The sequence below is a fragment of the Gopherus flavomarginatus genome, chromosome 1 (assembly GCF_025201925.1).
Source record: "Gopherus flavomarginatus isolate rGopFla2 chromosome 1, rGopFla2.mat.asm, whole genome shotgun sequence".
In the NCBI taxonomy this organism is placed as follows: domain Eukaryota; kingdom Metazoa; phylum Chordata; order Testudines; family Testudinidae; genus Gopherus; species Gopherus flavomarginatus.
In genome coordinates this window covers 53,035,217-53,052,469 of record NC_066617.1, presented here as the reverse complement: position 1 = coordinate 53,052,469, position 17,253 = coordinate 53,035,217, and the positions used below count along the sequence as shown (strand labels likewise).

Here is a 17,253-nt window from a genome sequence, read left to right as displayed (position 1 = left end):
GGGCTCTGGGCTGGGACCAATGGGTTCAGAGGTGGGAGGGGGATCAGGGATGGGGCAGGCTGTTGGGGGACAGGGGGGTGATGGCTCTGGCTGGGGGTGCGGGGTCTGGGTGGGGCTGGGGATGAGGGGCTTGTGGTACAAGAGGGGTGGGATCAAGGAGTTTGGAGGGTGGGAGCTGGATCAGGGCTGTGGCAGGGGATTGGAGCATGGTGTGGGGGGCTCAAGGGTTTAGGCTCCGGGCATCACTTACTGAAAACAGCTTCTGGAAACATGTCCCCCCTCTGGCTCTGAGGCACGGCCAGGAGGCTCTGCGCACTGCCCCGTCCGCAGGCACCACCTCTGCAGCTCCTATTGGCTGGGAACTGTGGCCAATGGGAGCTGTGGGGACGGCGCTCGTGGACAGCGCACGCAGCTGCCTGGCCACGTCTCTACATATGTACGAGCTGGAGAGGGGGTCATGCCAGCTGCTTCCTGGGAGCCGTGCAGAGCAGAGCAAGCCTCCAACCCCACTCCCCAGCTGGAGCACTGGAGGGGCAACCCGCTGACCCCATTTCCCGGCAGGAGCTGAGGGCTATATTAAATGGTCTGATGGGACGGATGTGGCCTACAGGCTGTAGTTTGCCCACCCCTGCGTCAGAGCCTTGCCTTTACTAATGTCAACATGTAGCCAATCTATATAGTTAATTAATAAAAAAATCCCAACACAATTTGCACTTGGGGTGAGGAAAGCAGAAAAATGACCCATATGTGACATGTTAGCAGAGGCAGTGCTACCGCATTGAGGGCCATATGCAAGAATATTTTTGTGGGCCTCCCCATGCACAAGACTTAGGGCATGTTTACACTACAAACTTAAGCTGACTTAAGTTATGTCAATATACAGCCACCACTGTAATTAAAGGGCTGGTGCATGTCCACATTAGCACTACACTCCTTGTGTCAGCAGAGCATGTCCACATTAGCAGTTCTTGCATTGACACAGAGAGCAGTGTATTGTAGGTAACTATCCCACTGTGCAACTGGTTACCATCTGCTGCAGGGTGTTCTGGGAAGGGTTTGCAATGCCTCTTAGGGGCAGACTCAGTGCCCATGATGAAGCTTTCTCTGTCCCAACATTCCATGGTCTTCCTAGTATATTTTGCACCACTTTTCAACAGCTCCTGTAAACTGCCCGTCTACCATCTCTGGATACTGCACTGCTCTCCAGTATTGTGATGAACGTTATGAACACAACGCACCGAATCATGCAGTATTATATGAGTTGCAACTTTGATGATCATGACACCATGGTGTCTGGCTTGCTGTGTGCCATGGATGGAAACAATTCAAGATTGCTGTTGGCATTCACAAAGCAGCTGCACATGGGGGACCATTGGTTCTGGGTTCAAGAAACAAGCACTGAGTGGTGGGATCACATTGTTATACAGGTATAGGATGATGATCAGTGGCTGCAGCACTTTCTGGTGCGCAGAACCACTTTCTTAGAACTGTTTGCAGCACTCACCCTAGCCCTCTGGAGCAGGGACACCAAAATGAGAGAATTACTGACAGTGCAGTGCAATCACTGTGTGGAAGCTTGCAATGCCAGACTCCTATTGACTAGTTGTGAATCAGTTTGGAGTGGGGAAATCCAACAGGAGTGTTGCAAGGCTATTAATTGCCTCCTGCTTTGAAGGACTGTGATTCTGGGCACTGTGTGTGGAATAGTGGATGGATTTTGCAGCAAATGGGATTCCCTAACTGCGATGGGGTGATAGATGGTACACATACCCCATACCATCTTACATAGAATCATGGGGTTGGAAGGGACCTCAGAAGGTCATCTAGTCCAACCCCCTGCTCAAAGCAGGGCCAATCCCCAGATTTTTACCCCAGTTCCCCAAATGGCCCCCTTAAGAACTGAACTCATAACCCTGGGTTTAGCAGGCCAATGCTCAAACCACTGAGCTATCCCTCCTCCCTTCCCCAAAGACAGAGTACATCAGCAGAAAGGGCTACTTTTCTATGGTTTTGCAAGCGTTAGTGGATCATCGAGGTTGTTTCACCAAGCGCTAGTGGATCACTGAGGTTGTTTCACCGACATCAACATGGACTGGTCAGGGAAGGTGCATGACACACGTATCTTTACAAACACAGGCCTGTTCAGAAAGCTTCAAGAGGGGACTTCCTTTCCAGACCAGAGGATTACCACTGGGGATGTGGAAATGCCAGTAGTGAACCTGGGAGACCCAGCCTACCCCTGGCTCTCATGGTTCATGAAGTCTTAACTGGCCACCTTGGCAGCACTAAGGAACACTTTAACAGCAGGTTAAGCAGGTGCAGGATTACTGTTGAATTTGCCTGGCTGCTTAAAGGGCACTGGAGCTGTCTCCTCAGCAGGTTAGAACTCAGTGAGGAAAATATCCTTATGATTATAGTGGTCTGCTGTGCCCTTCATAATATATGTGAATCAAAGGGTGAGAAGTTTTGCCCAGGGTGGAGCGTGGAGGTGGAGTCTGCTACTTTTGAGCAGCCAGATACCAGGGCTGTAAGAGTGGCTCAGTGGGGAGCTATTCAGATCAGGGAGGCTTTGAAAGACCACAGTAACGTGTGTTGCTGTAATGTGTTTAGCCATTCTTTTTTTTTTTTTTACCATAGTATGAACCTTGTAATGATTACTGTGTGTGCTACTATAACACTGCAAATGCACCTATTGGTACTGTCTCTGAAGCTAGCAGTAGTCCCCATATGTTGGAGAAAAATAAAGATTCATTTAGTTCCCAAAAGTTCAGTTTTATTCCACATTCATGCAAACATATTCATGTATTGGTAACCTAAATGTCATACATACAGGGGAAAGTATCTTTAAAGGGGAAGGAACAGAAAATCCACAAGGAAAGTATCTTTAAAGGGGAAGGAACTGGAAATTCACGCACGAAGGCACTTCTGTATGGATTGCAGGGGGAGGCGTGTATGGATGTGTTCACCCTGAATTTCAATCAGGGACCGCAGCATTTCTATTTGCTCCTTGAGCAGTGCTATCCTCCGTTCCTGCGCCTGTTTCCTGTCGTGACTATCCCTCCACAATTTCTCACTGATTGCCTCCCTCCGTGCTCTCTGCTCACAATCCAAAGCACCAGATGACTGCAGCACCTCTTTGAGCTTGTCTGCTTTTCTCTTCCACTTTCCTTTCCTTATCTGAGAGACGTGCTAAGCCAATGTGTGGGAGATCTTCAAGGGCACATCTGCAGCTGCTAGAGAAACAATAGAGTAGATGGAGGTGTTATAACTTATACCCTGGAGCCAAACAAGTAACTAGCAAATCTTTCTCACTTCCACTTGGCACTCACATGGTGGTGGCCCCAGCCATGGTGGGCATGGCCTGGTGGGGGAGGGGTGAGTTGGGACAAAGAGGAGGGGTAGCCATGCAGTATCAGAACCAGCGCATAGGGCAACTGTCCTGAATACTGGCACTATTTTCCACAGGCGGCAGGCGAGCAGGGGTGATTGCAGCTGATATCTCACTGCTGAGGTTAACTTCCAGTTCCTGCTTGCATGGGGCTTCAGACTGGGACCGTATGCTGCTGCCCTGTGTGCTGCTATGCTGCCTGCTGAAGTAATTGCTGAGTGGCCTGGCAATGTTTCCTATCCAGGGGGAAGAAACAAAGCAGCCCTCCTAAGAAACCTTTGGCAGAGGATTGGAGATTACCTCCAGGAAAATGTCCCTGAGATCTCTATGGAGGAGTCATGGGACAGCCTGTTGTGTATAAACAAACTTTTCCGCAGGGTCCCTTCTGCCTAGCCATACAGGGTAATGAGAAGGAGATAGAAACTGGTCCGGTGTTGGTTATTTCACTATCTCTTGCAGGCTGATTAAAAAAGCAGTACATGACCAGATGTGTTCCTGCAGTATTGAAGCAGACAGAGTACTTACCAGCGGTTCCCTTCCCAGCATCAGGCTCACCAGAGCTGGACTGTTGGGACTGGCTAGACTGCTGAGGAGTCAAAAAGAGGTCCTGTCTTGCCACATCACCAGATCTCCCTGGCACCTGTCCACCATCCTCCTCCACCTCCACTTCCTCGTCCAGCAGGACATCCTCTGGTGGCCAGTGACTCCAGCTCACCCAAAGGTGGGGTCACTGTTGAGGATGGCATGCAGCTCCTTGTAGAAATGGCATGTCTGCGGCTCTGCATCAGTGTCTATTTGCCTCCTTTGCTTTCTGGTATGCCTGCCTCGGCTCCTGGATTTTTACGCAGCACTGCCCTGTGTCCATCGTAGCCCTTCTCCACCATACCCTGAGTGATCTTGCTGTAGATATCCAAGTTCCTGAGGCTGGAGAAGAGGTGTGCCTGCGCAGCCTCCACTTCACACAGACCCAGGAGATCCATCACCTCCTGTGTACGCCGGGCAGGAGTGTGCTTGCTGTGTGGAGCAGGCATGGTCAGCTAGCAGTTGCTTTCCACACCTAGCAAAGAGGAAGAGCAATTTCAAAACTTCCTGGGGCTTTAAAGAGATAAGGGGTGTTTACCTGTGTGCCTGGCTGCAGGGCAGCAGAGTTCAAACCGTGACCAGACTGGTCACGGTGGGCATTGTGGGACACTTTCTGAGGCCACTTAACCCAACATAAGCAACACAGTGTTTACCATGACACTGTGTCGCTCTAACTACATTGCAAAAAGCTCCATGCCTCTTGTCCAGGTGGTTTATTAGGTTGGTGTAGCAAGCGAGTTAAAGCAGCAGAAGGAGCATTGCAGTGTGTATATCTCCATAGGCTGGTGTAAGCTGTCTTACATCGACTTAACTTTGTAGTGTAGACAGGCCCATAATAAAAAGTGAATAGGGGGATCCCTTAAGTTGCTTGGGGCCCTAAGCAATTGCTTAGTTTGCTTATGCCTGAAGCTACAAGTATGTCATGGAGGTCACCAAAGTCATGGATTCCCTGACTTTCTGTGACCTCTGTGACATTGGCGCCCCACAGCAGACGAGCCGCCACAGCAGCAGGGAACCCTCTTCCAGCTCCTCTTCCCTGCAGGTGGTGGGGGACCATCCTGCAGCTCCCTGGCCCCTGGAGGTGGTGTGGGATTCCCTGCAGCTCCCCAACCCCTGCGGGTGGTGGGGGACCCTCCCACAGCTCCCCAGCCACCACAGATGAAATTCAGTGTTGATAAATGCAAAGTAATGCACATTGGAAAGCATAATCCCAACGATACATATAAAATGATGGGGTCTAAATTAGCTGTTACCACTCAAGAAAGAGATCTTGGAGTCATTGTAGATAGTTCTCTGTAAACATCCACTCAATGTGCAGCAGCAGTCAAAAAAGTGAACAGAATGTTGAGAACCATTAAAAAAGGGATAGATAATAAGACAGAAAATATCTTATTGCCTCTGTATAAATCCATGGTACACACACATCTTGAATACTGTGTGCAGATGTGGTTGCCCCATCTTAAAAAAGATATATTGAAATTGGAAAAGGTTCAGAAAAGGGCAACAAAAATGATTAGGGGTATGGAATGGCTGCTGTATGAGGAGAGATTAATAAAACTTTTCAGCTTGGAAAAGAGATGACTAAGGGGGGATATGATAGAGGTCTATAAAATCATGACTGGTGTGAGAAAGTAAATAAAGAAGTGTTATTTACTCCTCATACCACTAGAACCAGGGGTCACCAAATGAAATTAATAGGCAGCAGGTTTAAAACAAACAAAAGGAAGTATTTTTTCACACAACGCACAGTTAACCCGTGGAACTTTTTGCCAGAGGATGTTGTGAAGGCCAAGACTATAACAAGGTTCAAAAAGAACTAGGTAAATTCATGGAGGATAGTTCCATCAATGGCTATTAGCCAGGATTGGCAGGGATGGTGTCTCTAGCCTCTGTTTGCCAGAAGCTGGGAATGGGCAATGGGGGATGGATCACTTGATGATTACCTGTTCTGTTCATTCCCTCTGGGGCACCTGGCATTGGCTACTGTTGGAAGACAGGATACTGGGCTAGATGGACCTTTGGTCTGACCCAGCCCAGCCATTTTTATGTTCTTATGTTCTTATCTAGTAGCTGTCCAATGGAGACCTTATGAGGCTTCAAAATTGCTGGCATCTGAGGGTCATAGTAAAAAATAAACATATGTGGCCTTCTGGGCACATAATCCAGCTGTGCACTAGAGCAATTTGTTCAGAGGGAAGGCTGGCCAGGGCCACAAGCGAAACAATCCTCCCCTAATTTTGCCCCCATCCTCAAGACATCCATTCATGTACCCAAGAGCTGCTCGGGGATAGGGTTGGGGAATTAATGTAGGTGTTACTCCATGTTCTAGGTCTGTCCCTCTATCTACAGAAATTGACTGCACTCAGGTATTTATTTGATACAATTTTGTTTATTTTTAAAATAATGTACAAAGTCCTGTGTCTCTGAAGGCAGAAGGAATCAAATAGCAGAAACAGCTTCTTTTCCTCACATCTTCAAGATTTTCACCAAAGATTTTCAGTCTGTACCCTGACCCAAGAACCTTTCCCTGGGTTTCTTCTAGGGTCAACCACATGCTTTTTAACTGTTCCTTCAAGGTACCTCTCTGATGCTGTTTATTCTTGTCTGACCTCAGTTTCTGTGAGCGTTCTCTGTATGCTTTCTCTCCTGGGTATGTTCACACACAACTTTCACATTAGGTGGGGCTTATGCTTACAGATGAATTCACACCTACCAGTCTCAATGCGATTTTAACTCAACCCATAACAAATTACCCAAATCATAACAATATGCTTTATGCCTACAAATTTGTAAGACAGATAGAGTAGATCGGGGCAGGCAACCTATGGCATGCATGCCAAAGGCGGCACTCGAGCTGATTTTCAGTGGCACTCACGCTGCCCAGGTCCTGGGCACTGCTCTGGAGGACTCTACATTTTAATTTAATTTTAAATGAAGCTTCTTAAATATTTTAAAAACGTTATTTACTTTACATACAACAGTAGTTTAGTTATATATTATAAACTTATAGGAAGAGACTTTCTAAAAATATTAAAATGTATTACTGGCACGCAAAACCTTAAATTAGAGTGAATAAATGAACACTCGGCACACCACATCTGAAAGGTTGCCGACCCCTGGAGTAGATCAAGCTATAATATTTAATATAGTATAAGATATATGTTATTAGATAAAATAAATATAAAAGGTGCCAATTAAGATTTATGAAACTATGTCAGAAAATTGAAGCTATCTAAAGCATTCACTAACAGATCCCTTTAGTTTGAAGAACTTTCATTGCCTAGGCAATGAGATAACAAAATATTGCAAATAGTTAGGACCATGCTTTCTATTTTAAACAGAAATGTGATCAATAAGACATATAACTAATATATAACAAAGTAGGTGTACAAAGTATTTGTTTGGTATTTTAAAGCTGATACATTCAAATGGAATGTTGAGAAGCCAATGTGAAGTGTCAGTCTTTGTGGTGATGTTATAAGGCCTAAAGCAACATAAGGGCTCATTATCTGTATGATTGGCAGTTGCATAGAGAGAGTTTTGCAAATGAAGTGATCCTAGTAACTTTATCACCGAACTGTAGGGTATAATCAAGTATTGGTACAAATGTAGCTGGGTGTATGGCTGTTTTGTGTAATTTCATTAAGTGCTATCTCCTGTTGGTGATTGACCAAGCAAATAAGTCAAATTACAGTGCTGAACTACTAAACAAGGACAAACCCATCAAGGAGTGTGAAGACACGTTACACAAAGACACTGTTCTAACTTCAAAATGGACATTTCTGCAGAAACTGAAAGTGCTGATGCAAATAGCATAGAGGCCAGGCAAAGTTCAAGAAGTCGTAAAGGATACACCTCATTTTCTTATTGGGTGATCAGAAGTGACACAACTCATATCCTGGCTGGACCTTTCAATTCTTTGCCAGAAGCATGGGTCACTTTCTGATTGGTCCACATCAGCTTTGCCAAGAAGAGGAACCAGGCCATACAGCCCAGCAGAAACTGTATAAAATGCCCTGTGTTGTTCAACATGTTGCTCCCAGAAGCCAATTGTTGGGATGAGAGAAGCTGTGAGTGGAACTCTCATTGCCTGGCAGCGAGAGTGCTCTCTGCTTGGTAACAACTTAACTGTTTACTATTTACTCTGTCTTTTAAAGTCCTATTGAGGGAGACCCCTTGAAATCCAGAAACAGAAGAGGAAAACAGGTGTGATAACACCCTGAGTGAATCACTGTAATGAACTTCATCACAAGAAACCAGTCACTAAAGCTGGAGAAGCTACCTTCATGCCAATTCCAACTGATCATAGAAAAACGACTTTTGTACATGTACTGTTTATCTACTTGACAATATGGTTATGTTAAGATAAATGCTTCTCAAAGAGTTTGTACTTGAGTTAAAACCCCACTGAGTGACTAAAATGTATGATGTGTACTTGTATTTCACTAACAAATTTGGTCTTAGTTGTCTAGAAGTTACACTGACTCAGTTAAGATTGCTGATGCTGGATAAAATTCATTACACTAACTAAACTTAGTACTATTTGTAACAGGAAACTGTGCTTCTGTACAGCAACAAGAAAAAGAAATCCTGAATGTTTCAAAGAGTTTGATCTAGAACTCACACAGATTCTGTGGCCAAGAGAATCTACAGCTTCCTAGATAAAAATAGGAAGAAGCTTTGAATTGGCTTGTAAACTAAAGATTTTACCAATCTCTGAACCTTTCAACAAAAGTGGCATAAAAGCTTATAGTACTGGTGAAACTCAGAGACATTAGAATAACGTCACAATAATAACCTGTGCGTTATATTTTGAGTTTATTATGTGCTAGTCTTGTGTGTATATGTGGCAAAGTGTGGCTATGAGAATTGCATTGGGAAGGAGTAATTTTGAAGCAAATGGACAGTGCTTGATAATTAAGTAACTTGTCTAAATTTTAAATTCTATTTAGAATTTTTTGGTTGAACTGATAAGAGAAGTTGAATAATTCCACAGGCCCATAACCTTAACTGAAAGTAAATAAGGGTCTATATGTAAGTATCCATGGTTCTATGTTAGTACTAAAATTACTCAGACTACAAGATTGTGATGACACCTTGAATTGAACTGATTTATCATCTCTTGAGAATTGTAACATCTCATGCTGAGCTCAGTTCTGACATTGTGAACACTATCATCTAATCATCTTTAACGTTCTTATCTGCTTTAGAAGCTATTTTGATTTATCATCATTCTCCAAGTCTGTATTTTAGTTAAGGTTACAAATCCAAAGAACAGTGAAAACCCTAGTAGAGGTAACTTGTTAAATAATTTAACCAGTGTGTGTTTTATAACCAGTCTTTCTAACAGATGCCTATAATATTTGTATCCACTCTCTATCACTGTTGGGGCAATACCCTTAATAGAAGGTGGCCATGGTCCCTCCTCTTCTCTAATCAGAAGTTCTGTCTTGTGTGGGCAGGTAGGGAAGAGCTACTGTGGTATGAGGTGGCTTCCCCTCTCCCTGACTGAGAGTTCCTGCTCCAGTTCATCTCTGTGGCTCCTTTAAAAATTCTTCCCTGACTTATAGAGAGACAAGGTGGGTGAGGTAATATCTTTTATTGGACTATTGCTGAAAGAGACAAGCTTATGAGCTACACAGAGCTCTTCCTCAGGTCTTCTTGACTGACAAGTTGTAGTCAGCCAAATAAGAACTCATTTTCAGGTAGGACATCAAAGGTAGCAACGAGCAAGTTAAATGTACCCACTGAAGGTCAGATTTCTCTACATGGACATTGAGCAGTGCTCTCATAGACTCTATTCTTGGGCCAGAGGTAGATTTAGATAACAATGTAAGGCCCAAACTCTTATTAAATGGCTACCTCTATGGAAGTAATTCTGCTTCATAATATAGAGCAGCTTTTGCAGCTTTGAGGCCTGCGAACTTCTGTAGCTCTGTAGTTGCAGTGACAAATTAGAGCTGACTATAGTCAAACAGGAGAATTTTCTTTAGATTAAGCGATAAATAGAAGCTTATATTTTGAAGTCAAATGTCTTGGGTTCTATCCCCATTTTGCACGTGAGCTGTAGCTGATTATTTTATCATTCATTTATTGTGTGTTGTGTAATGTTAGGATTACAGAAGTATAAGTTTGATTAGTAGTTAAAAGAGATAAGTATGTATTAGGTATCTAAGTAAGTGGGGCTGAAATGCAAGGCCTACAGGCTGAGGCTTTTATGATTTTAGCTTAGCTGTATTAGGTCTTAGAGTTAAGAAATGCTTGACATAAGTAAGTGACCGAAGAATAACCTGATACGATAAGATTACGGGAAAAGATATACCAATGGGTAGTATTGCGTAAAATTTGCCTTAAGATTAATTTTAGATCACAAAATGGTTTAGAGGCACATTTTTTCTAACATGTGCCTTAACCACAGGATACAGGTTGTGTGTCAATGCCAATGAGAATAAAAGGAACTTTACATAACCTATTGAAAATGGTGTACCCCAATATTCTTGGAAGATACAATACAAATAAGGAGAAAGAGAGTTGACACTTTCATGCACATGCACAGGATATGAGGTATAGACATAATCACATTATAAAAGGATGGCCAGATTGGGAAAATTGAGCTCCCTACAGGAAAACTCCAGCAGGAACCAGCCCTCTACTGGTGATCAATCCATCTGAACCCTCTCAAACCCTAATACTATCTAGGAGGATGTGAGTATGAATGTAGCTTTAATTTGGATATATGTAGGATTTATCTATGCTCGGATGTTCACAACTTTGTTGGTAACTTTAATGAAATTGATAAAAAGATATTAGACATTGTTCTTATGACTGTATCCATTACTTTCCTTGATCTTCATGTGTTCCTAGAAGCTGTAGATCTGAAACAAGTGGCAGAGGTAACTCTATTGAGCCTGAGACTGTAGCCACCAGTAGTGTAATACAACATCACTAAATCACTTTAAATAAAAATCAAAGGGTACAGTGAAGTATAGATGGCAATGTGATGTCTGTATTTTTATGGCTGAGGATATGTTACACAGGCATGCAAGTTGGAGTAGAAATTCACATTTTCCAGAGCTGTGTAGTATGGATGCCTGTAAAAAATTCTCTCTTCTATTTTCTCTGTAGAAATAATTCATTTTTAATGGTAATGTTTTCAATAATGAATCACGTTTAGAGCTGGGAGTTAGCAAGAACATTTTCCATTTGGTTATTCATTCTTTTTATTTGCAGAGGCCATGTAGGAATTCAAATTAAATGAATTTATAAGTGACTGTCTTTAAGATAGATACGAGTAAACAATACATTTAAAACTATTCTTCTTATGGCTTAAGCAGAAATGCTTCATGTTGGAATCATTACTAATAGAATCCGTTTTTCTTCAGATCTGTTCTCTCCCCCCTGCTGCCACCTCCCAAATAGAATTTGTTCTTTCCCAGCTTGGTTGGATATTAAATAATTTATAGTAGACAATCCCAAGTTATTTAGATAAGAAATTAAAAGCATAAGTTTTGTCTGCTTCAAACCCTGCGCCTTTTACTGGAAACAAATTTATGTCAGTAACAAAAAAATGTATTTCAGTCGTCAAAAGCTGTTTATAGAGGAGTTAGAAGCGCTGTCGGCTAAATGATTCCTATTATGTGGGTTAAACTCCAGACCAGTAGTGCAGGGGTTTTCACAAGGGGTGAAGGGCACCAACAAATGTCAGAGCTGCACAATGAGGTGACGTAGTAAAAAGTTTGTATTTGACTTGCCATTTACAGCCAATATCAATGTCTATGCTTCCCAAACTGCTTCTGGGCCAAACCTTAACTTTGATATTTAGGCCAAATTTTTCAGAAGTGGCCTCTGATTTTGGATGCCTCCCTTTTTAGGAGCCCAGTTGGACTTTGAAAATATTGGCCTTAGGCTTAGTCTCGACTTGGAATTAGCCCTGGTTTTAACCATTGCTCCAGCTCCATGAGTGCAAAGCTGTATCATAAATGAGGAAATGTGCTTTTTTTTTTTTTTTAAGATATGGGGAACTGAGGCAGAGAGAGACTATGCAAGTTACCCAAGGCCACACAGGAAGTCTGTGGCAAAGCTGGAAATGGAACTCAAGTCTCCTTCATCCCAATTCAAACCAATGCACCATCCTTTCTTTCAGCTCCAAAGCTGTATAGGTGTAAATTAATAGTTTGTAAGGCACTTTGAAATCTTTTACGACAAAAGGCCCTATATAAAGAAAAAGAAAATTATGTTAAAAAAGAAAATATATTAAAACAATGAAGTAAATATCTAAGCAGTAACCAGACGAGGCTAACTGCCACTGCAGATCAACCTAGTTCAGTGTCAAGTGGACTGAACGGAATACTTAACTGGGAACCACAGATGTTTTAAAATTGGATGGGCCAGTAACAGCAGACACTTGAGCCCTTGTGCTTCAGGGAGTCATCCTGATTTATTGCAATGAAGCCATGAACAGGGCGATCCATTTGCTCCTCCTTCAGACTGCTCAGCATTTAGAATAATGAAGGTTTTAAATGAGGGATTAAAAAGCTTTCCCAAAAGAGAGCCTGGCTGTTTGAAAAGTTGAGAGTAGAAGATTCTATAATAGTGTGGTTGGGAACTGGGACAGCCCTGTTGGCTGAGGCCAGGTCTACTCTACAGATTTATATCCATGAAAAATCCACACTCCTGAGTGATGTAGCTATAACAACCTCATCCCCATGTACACAGCCTCTAGGTGTAGGACTGTCTTCCCTTAACTGCTACAGCAGTGCAGTGGCATCGGTGCACTTATGCCGATGCAGTATTTTAAGTGTAGACTTCTCCTCGAAGTTGTGAACTGGTCTTTGCTTTTGCCATCTAATATCTCCATTCAAAAGTCACCAGCTGTAATTAAATTAGATAAGGCTACAGTATCCTATGTTGTGACAACTTTCTCTTCTGGAGTCCAAACCTTTCTCATCAGCTGGAATTTTTGCCAGTATTGCTGTTATATTTAATGAATCAGAAAATAAAATATAGCCAGGTTAATCTTCTTCCAAAACTTCTGTTACTGACCACAGTTAGGGAAGGGACACTGCACTGGTGGCATGTTGCAATAGGTCAGTTATTGTGTGAAATCATTGCACCTGCTGCTACTTAGTGCTCAAAATTCCATCCAGCTTGCACTGATTGCAAGATGGCCTGCAAAGGAAATACCAGGAAGAAAGGCGTGATTGTGTTGCCATGGATTGTTGTATTGCAAATTTCTACCTTTTGTATTTGACACTTCCACACTAATGATGGGAGACAGGCAAGCAGCTTCAGCCAAAGTAAGAGTCAGTCTGAACCATTGCCCAAATCGCAAATCAAACCTCAGCTGAAGCTTATTTAATATGAAAAAGTTTGGTTTAGAGTTCCTATTTTCCCCCTGTTTGCAAGCTGCTGCACTTTTGAGTTCAGTGCTGAAATACTGTGAAAAGCACTGCTGTCATAGTGTAGACAAGGCCAGATACTGAATTGCCTGAACATAGCTGGTCAAGGTCATCCTGTTCCTGTATGTATCCTACAGTGTAGTATGTATTGCCTTTGGCTGAATGGGTTGTTGCATATTTGCAAAAAACGAGGCTATTCAGCTGTTACAGGCACCTAGTTCTAAAGTGCAGGAAGTATGTACTGATCTATTGAACCAGAACGGTGAAAATATCCTCCTCAAACAATAAGCTGGAGGCGACAGAAGAATGTGTCAGCATGCACCCATTCTCAAGATTGGAGATTAGTCACAGGAGCTCCCCCCCTCACGCACCTACCTCTCTGCACGATTTTTCATTAAAGAAAGAAAGAAAGAAAGAAAGAAAGAGGGAGATACCAAAAGAGAGAGCCCTGCTAGCTGGGATCAGAAGCCCACACCTCTCCTTTGGAAGTGAGAGTATGGATCAATACAGCCCCTAAGACTGAAGTGACTCCCTCAGCGAAGGTGCAGAACTAACCCAATAAATGAGTTGCAACATTGTGAGTAAACAATACATTCCCATGCACTGTCCTCTCTTCTGTCTGCCCCTGCAGCAGCTGAGCAACCCCACTCCAGCAGCTCCACCATGAGCACTCTTTTCCATTTGACCATGAGCAGGGGATGATCCTTTTTCCTGGGATGGTCAACCCATTCTGCAGGGCCTCACATATTCCCAAAGGCCCAGGGGATATGTACATTTTTCTCCTGTGGTTTACATAGCACTCCATTCATCCAGCTGTCTGTACTTCACAACAATAATAGTACAATTATATCAAGCTAACAAACATAAATTAAAAGCATAGCCAAAGAGATAACTACGTAGTTAAATCCCGTGGAATACATTCCAGCTGATGTGATTGTTGAACAGCTCATTTTGGTGAGACTGACCCCAAAACAATACTGCTGTTAGAAGAAAGTTCTGAGCATCTCAATACCAGAAAGGCACAGGACTTGTCTACACTGTTGTCAAAGCAAAGGGGCATATTCATATTTTGGAGCACTGTTGCTTTACACTACCTCAGCTCTATCAAGCAGCCATGCAACTCCCATAGGGATGTCAGCATAGTCAACTCTATACCACTTGTGCCCCTCTCCCACCATGCAGGATGTCAGTGGGGAGAGGTGAAGCACATGATGCTCTGATGAGTCCTTTGTATTTTGCTTCCACTCTTCTATTTCTAAGCCGAAATCTCAGAGGAGCATTATGATCTTTCTTCTTTTCTCCCACAAAACTACCTGAACGACAATTGCTTTTGTTTTTTAATTACTTTCATTTGATTTTTAAGCCTTAGAAACATCACCACAGTGGGTAAAATCCTGGTCCCATTTAAAACTATGGGAGTATGTTATTTTTGTCTCAATCTCACGAGGTAAAAACATTTGTCTGCTTCCTTTCATCATACAGGTATCTTAGGGTCTCATCCAGGCCCCTCAGAAACCTATGGAAAACCCCATTGGGCACAGGATCAGCACTTCAGTGCATTGCTCAGGATAGAGTTTTCTTCTTCTCGCCAGAATGATTTTTTTTTTCTGTAAGAAGCTGATGCATCATCTCTTTAGCCTTTCTGTTTATTGTTATGCATCTCCTTTAGCTTGGTAGTCCTCCGAGGATCTCTGTTTCAACTGAGCTAAGAGCAAAGTCATCCTGCCATTTCTTCGCATGCCATTATTTGGGCTTTTGTTTCCTCCCGGTGGCAGCTAATAGCTATTTATAATGTTTTATTCCCCTAATAATTAATATACAAATGTTTGAAGAGGAAACAGATATTCTGATGTAGTTTCATATCCTAGGACCCAATGCTTCACACGCTTATTACTGAGCGCAGGTCTACATTGAAAAGCTGCAGTTGTGCTGCTGTAGCACTTTAGTGAAGACCTACACCAATGGGAGAGCTTCTCCTGATGGCGTAGTGAATCCACCTCTGTAAGAGGTGGTAGCTCTATCAATGGGAGAAGCTCTGTCTACATCAGGGGTTAGGTCAGTGTAACTATGTCAGTCAGAAGTGTGGATTTCTCACAGCCCTGAGTGGTGTAGTTATACCAATGACCTGGCCTGAGTGCAAGGGTGCAGGAACAATTTTTCTAGTATGGGTGCTGATGATGGAAACCACAGAAACCACGTAGTTGGTGTTTGTTATTACTACTTAAAGCCAGGGGGTGTGGGAGCACCCCTAGTTCCAGCACCATTGCCTGAGTGTGGTGTCAGCTACTGGGAGCAGCGCTACTGACACCCTATTGTAGTCAGTATTACTGCTCATGGTACTGTTTGCAGGATCAGGCCCTTAATAAGCACAAGAAATTTGCATGATCTTAATAATTGCATGATTTCTGTTTGCAGCTGTGGCTTATTCCTTAATACATCTTAGAACTGGGCTGCAATCTATATGTACTTCACTGCTTAGACAGATTTGATAGAAAGAGAATCAATAATTTATGTTCCTTTTAAAAAGTGTTCATAAGTACATCACAGAGAATACCTAAACTTCAGGGAGAAGGTGATATTATTATTTAATGCTTTGTTGATGAGGTTTATTTTGGGAAGCTCTCACTGGCACAAGCTAACATATCATCTTTGAGTTGACACACACATTATCAAAATGTGAACAGATACATTGCTGTAAAAGGGCTGCATCTAAACTGGGCTTGAGAGAACAATTTTTTTTTTCCCTTCGGATTGGGCTTTGATTTTGCTATGTTAGTTTTCTGCCAAAAGACCTTTAAGCCAAATTAAAAAGCACTGATGTTGCTTCAGGTTCCTCTTTCCAGCATCCAAAAAGCCCAAGTTCATACTCCTCCTCACACAGTGCTGAAATACATTTGTCAGTATGCGTGGCTTGGATGAATGTCTTTATATTTCCAGAGCTTCTGCAGTATTTGTTTGCATTACTTGTCTTACTGTGCTATTCATTCTGACAGCAGAGATCAAGGCCTTTTGCTTGTATTTCCCCCTCTTATTTCCTTTGTTTGGTATATGAGGAGAGTGACTCACAATGCTCCAGAGGGCAGTGTTGTGCTGAAAGCTTTGGTTCTGTGGGATTTGCCTTTCCAGCATGAGGAGGATGAATGCTATTGATTCTCATGCAGATCTGCTTAAATGGTCCACAATGGCCTTGGTTACGTACATTTCTTGACTGGGTCCTTGCAACAAACAAACTGACTTGCTCATGCACATAAAATTACTTTCAAGGTTTGTCGAAAGTTGATGAGGTCACTGAAATTAATTGTTTTTTAATTTAATCCAGTAAAGAAACTCCCTGCTTATGGTAAAAATGTGCTAGATTCACCTTGCAGAATTAATGGGGTGCAATATTGATCTCCCTGCTTTTGCTGCATGGTGAGCAGAGAAGGAGGAACTCATCCCTAGGACAGGAGGCACTGCTGTCACCCTCCTCCCTTGGAAGTTCTGCCAGAGGAAGGCAGCTTTCACTCGAACTAAGGTTCTGTAGGAGCAGGCTGGCAATGGCTGTACGGGAGAGCTGTTGAATCACTCATCTCCCTCAAGTATGGTCCTCACCTGGCTGGCTCTGCCCACGCTGCGGGATGAGCCAGCCAGACTAGCTCCCCTGGAGCAGTGGGGATTGTAGTCAGCTTGTGCCATTGAACCCGACTCCTGGTGCGCACTCTGGTGCAAGTGAACTGAAACCTGGGTTCTGTGGCAGGCGCTGGCAGAATCCATGGAATCTAGCATAATCACTTGGAGTAAGGACCAGACCTTGCAAACTCTTACAGAGATAAGAGTCCACCTGTTGGCCAAATCTTGAAGTCCTCCTATAGTAAGACCTTTGAGAGGAGGCACAAGGTCAGCAAA

General features: G+C 43.1%; 1 protein-coding gene across 1 annotated transcript in view; it reads right to left on the bottom strand.

Annotated features, from left to right (window-relative positions):
• Positions 1–2,767: 2,767 nt before the first annotated feature.
• GPR85 (G protein-coupled receptor 85) overlaps positions 2,768–17,253 on the bottom strand; it is a 31,178-nt gene continuing 16,692 nt past the window's right edge. Inside the window, exon 3 of the transcript XR_007772058.1 lies at positions 2,768–3,233. The gene's annotated coding sequence lies outside the window, so the exon portion shown is untranslated. The remainder of the gene's footprint in view (positions 3,234–17,253) is intronic.